Here is a 4664-nt window from a genome sequence, read left to right as displayed (position 1 = left end):
TCTCCTCACTGTTTCTCGGTAACCACATGAGACATAGGTTTTCTTATTTGGTTCCTTTGATTTTTCTTGTTCCTGACTGACAAATATTCCAAACCTCAGATGAACCCTCCCACTTGCGTCATGTCCCAGTCTCAGTCACAAGCAACACATAACAACACAAACACTCTGAAACATACAACGCAGTCACACTTTCCTTCAGTGACATTAATGTCGAGCTGTTTTCCAGGTTGAATGCAACAGTGAACAAATTTGTATCAAAGAAGTTGCCTTTGAAATATCAGCACTGAATTTCTGTCCAAGGAGGAACAGCCATTCCAAACTCACATTCTTCACAAAGGCTGTTTTCTCTTGTGACGAAAATTCATCACATAATCTGAATTCTCACTGAAAGTTCAGAAGACACAGATGGAAGTGGTTGACAAGGTAACTTATACATCACAAATGAGAAACAAGGCTCTGCTGGGAATTGAACCCAGGATCTCCTGTTTACAAGACAGGTGCTTTAACCAACTAAGCTACAGAGCCAGATGTTGTTATAATTAAAATCAGAGGAGTGCACTATTTATTCTCATATAATATCAATATCAAAGGAAAATACAGCAGATGCTGGAAATCTCAAATAAAAACAAGAAACGCTGGAAATACTCATCAGGTCTGGCAGCATCTGTGGAGAGAGAAGCAGAGTTAACGTTTCAGGTCAATGACCCTTCTTCAGACCCTTCTATATATTCTCATCCCACTTCTCCACAGGTCACAACATATATTTTAACTTTTCCCACTTCCTGAAACAGTCAATCACATACTCTATTCTTCCCAGAATAGAAGACACTGACCAGGTTTCTTTAATTAACAGCAAAATTATCAGTTTATTACAGAACAAGTTTTAACTAGTCATGAAATAAAGCATAAATACACAGGTAGAAATTTTAAAAGTTCCCTTTTTACCTTAACCAACATTTAAAGCCCCTTTCTTACCACAGCCCCACACACGCACACACACATACACCGGTTAACTGAAAAAAAAAAGAATTATTTTTTCAATTCTGAGTTCTGTTAAAGACAAAAACAACACTTGGGCTGATTACTTGTTCATTCCTGAAGAAAACAGCAGATGAGATATGTTGTTCCAAAACTGGCAAACAGTCTAACTTCTGAGTATGCGTAGACAGGTCACCAGGGTCTTTTAGAACAGTTTTTTAGAGGCAGTGTTGAGAATTAATTTTAGCAGGCTTTCTTCAAAGACAGGAGAAGAGATGAATTGACGCAGTGAAGTTCTCAGGGTCTTTTAAAGATTTGCTGCAAAACAACGTGGGTTGTGATCTTCTCTCCTTCCTTGACACTTCTTCAGGCTAACTTTATCAGCTGCTCACTACAGAAGGTAAAACACAATGACTGCGACAAATAAAAGCTTGTGATTTTTCTGCCCTCTTCGGTGAGTGCTGCTGCTGCCGGGTTTGTCCAATCAAGAGGCGCAACTGACTTCTCTGTCCACATTTCCCCCTGTTACCAGGGTTTCTGTTCGACATTTAACTTGAGTCATGTGACAACCAGTAAACATAGTTGCCAAATTAATACTTTCAGTACCCTCTTGAAAAAGAACTGGTCTGACATTTATTAAGTTTGACGATGAATTCCTCAAAAAGAATTTCACAAAAAAAAATTCTAAATCACTTCCATAACATCATGTACTTTCCCTGAGCTACAGGTTATTGCAAGTCTCTCTGGCTGTGTTTATTTTTGTTGATTTTGCACTCAGGTTCTTTCTGAATCCATGTGTTTGCAGAACTTTGTCAGTGAGAAACATGGAGATATGCTTAAAGATTTCCCTGCAAATTATTCATATCTCCGTCTTTCTCCGAACTTTGTAGAAACACATGAATGTGGGAATCACACACATCAGGCCGTCAAACCTCTCCGTTAAACATTGAAAGGTGACAGTGTTTATTGTGACGGGGTTCCATTTATTCAGACACATCTGGTATAAAAGTGCTCAAGAAATGATTCACACATGTAATGTATTTGTATATTATGTGCATGACATAATGACGTAAGTAAACAATTCCTTGCACTTGCCACGCTTGGTGTATATTTTCTCTGCTGATGCCCCCTGAATATATTGGAGAAAATGGTGATGAGGATGAGATAAAAGTCTGTAAATATAGGCAGCAAGCAGCAGCAGGGACTGCAGTGAACAAGATCAGGCAGCTCCTGCTAACCTACCTGCTCGGATGGTGGAGATTTTAGGTGGATTGTGTGAAGCCTGGGCCACAGAATGTCTCTTCAGTTGAATGAGATACCGCAAGGTATTCCTGTGCATCTGATTCAAATTGCTTATTTGGGACAATATGGCTGCACACATATGGGATACATCGGAAGGTGAGGAACTTATGAGAGGGCTTGAGAACCATTCAGTTCATATATTGAAAGAATGGACATGTTTTTCAGAGCTAATAACATTTTGGAATTTGAAGGTGAAAGTGCAGAGGTCAAGACTCAGAATGAGGCAATTCTTGAGGGCAAGAAAGCAATTTTGCCAATGGAAATTAGCCTGGAAGTGTCTGACCAGCTAACAAAGCTTCCTGCTCCCATCAAGGCAAAAGATGTGCCATTCAAAACAATCATCACCAAGTTGGAGGAACATTTCAACCCAAAGCCACTTGAGATCACGGCAAGCAGAAATCAGAAAAGTAGTGAAACAGTTGGTGAGTACATTGTGGCATGAAGAATTTATCACTACATTGCAACTTTGGCATATTCTTAGACCGTGCATTATGAGACAGATTTGTGCTTATATTGGTGGATGAGAAAAGATACTAAACACACAAAATCTCACATTCGAGCTCGCATGTAAGATTGCTCTTTCCATGGAGATTGCATCAAAGAATGCTCGAGAATTTCATCCTGTGCCAGTGATTGTAACACACTTCAGGGGAGCTTAATAAAACTGGTAAAATGGGCTTTCACATGGCAGTTAAAATTTACACAGAGAATTGTGAAGAGATACAATTTGGGAGGAAGAATAAGGAGAGGCCATATAAATGAAATGTTACAATTCTAAAGTGGGTGCCAGAACAGAGAGACAATGTACACTAATCTTAGAAGGTTTGAAAAGGCTTCTAAGAGCAAACAGGACACTTGGCTTTATTAATAGAGACATATAGTAAAAGCAAATAAGTTATGATAAACCTTTATAAAATACTGGGTCTGAATGGCCTACTCCTCTACCTCCACAGAAAGCTTCCATTCCAGGTTTGCACACACTCGTCAGGATCAGTCTCCACAGATCCCGCCACTCCAGGCTCGGACACCCTCTTCAGGATCACTTTCCATAGATCCCACCACTCCATGCATGGATATCTCCCTCATGATCACATCACAGGTCCTTAGTCCTGCCACATCCAGTCATGAATGATGGTGGACAATTAAATAACTAACCAGATGAGGAGGCTCCAAAAAATCCCCATCCTCAATAATGGTGGAGCCAAAGCTAAATCATTTACAACAATCTTACATCAGAAATTGCTCAGTGGATGATTCATCTCGGCCTCCTGAGGTCCCCAGCATCACAGTTTCCAGTCTTCAGCCAATTCGATTCACTCCACATGATAGCAAGAAACAACTGAAGTCACTCGATACAGCAACGACAATAGGCCCGAACAACATCCCGGCTCTAGTACTGAAGACTTGTGCTCCAGAACTAGCTGTGCTCTCAGCCACACTGTTCCAGTAGAGCTACAACACAGGCATCTACCCGACAATGTGGAAAATTGCCCAAATGTGCCCACTCCATAAAAAAAAGCAGGACAAATCCAATCTGACCAATTACCACCCCATCAGTCTCCTATCAATCATCAGCAAAGTGATGGAAGATGTCATCAACAGTGCTATCAAGCACCAGACACTTAGCAATAATCTGCTCATCGATGCTCAGTTTAGGTTCTGCCAGGGTTCCTCGACCCCAGGCAAATACTTGGCAGGTAGAGTATAATGTGGGAAAACGTGAGGTTATCCACTTTGGTAAGAAGAATGGGAAAGCAAAATATTATTTAAATTGTGAGAGATTACAGAATGCTGCGGTGTAGAAGGATCTGGGTGTCCTCGTACATGAATCACAAAAAGTTACCATGCAGGTAGAGCAAATAATTAGGAAGGCAAATGGAATGTTGCCCTTTATTTCAAGGGGGATGGAGTATAAAAGAAGAGAAGTCTTGCTGCAAATGTACAGGGTGTTGGTGAAACCACACCTAGAGTATTGTGTACAGTTTTGGTCTCCTTATTTAAGGAGGGATATACTTGCATTGGAGGCAGTTCAGAGAAGGTTCACTGGATTGATTCCTGTGATGAAGTGGTTGTCTTATATGGAGAGTTGATCAGGTTGGACCGATACTCATTGGAGTTAAGAAAAATGAAAGGTGATCGTATTGAGACATATAAGATTTTGAGGGGGCTTGACAGGGTGGATGCTGAGAGGATGTTTCCCCTCATGGTGGAATTTAGAACTAGGGGACACAGTTTCAGAATAATGGTCTTCCATTTAAGAAGGAAATGAGGAGGAATTTCTTCTCTCAGAGAGTCATTAATCTTTGGAATTCTCTACCACAGAGAGTAGTGGAGGCTGGGTCATTGAATGTCTTCAAGACTGCGTTTGACAGAATTTTATCTGC

The 4664-nt window shown here is 40.6% G+C and overlaps 1 non-coding gene across 1 annotated transcript; it reads right to left on the bottom strand.

Moving 5' to 3' along the window:
* Positions 1–451: 451 nt before the first annotated feature.
* trnat-ugu (transfer RNA threonine (anticodon UGU)) lies at positions 452–525 on the bottom strand. Its single transcript has one exon. It is a non-coding gene; the product is annotated as a tRNA-Thr (tRNA).
* Between the last annotated feature and the right edge of the window lie 4139 nt (positions 526–4664).

The sequence above is a fragment of the Heterodontus francisci genome, unplaced genomic scaffold (genome assembly GCF_036365525.1).
Source record: "Heterodontus francisci isolate sHetFra1 unplaced genomic scaffold, sHetFra1.hap1 HAP1_SCAFFOLD_51_1, whole genome shotgun sequence".
In the NCBI taxonomy this organism is placed as follows: Eukaryota; Metazoa; Chordata; class Chondrichthyes; order Heterodontiformes; family Heterodontidae; genus Heterodontus; species Heterodontus francisci.
This window is presented reverse-complemented; position numbering and strand designations above follow the sequence as displayed.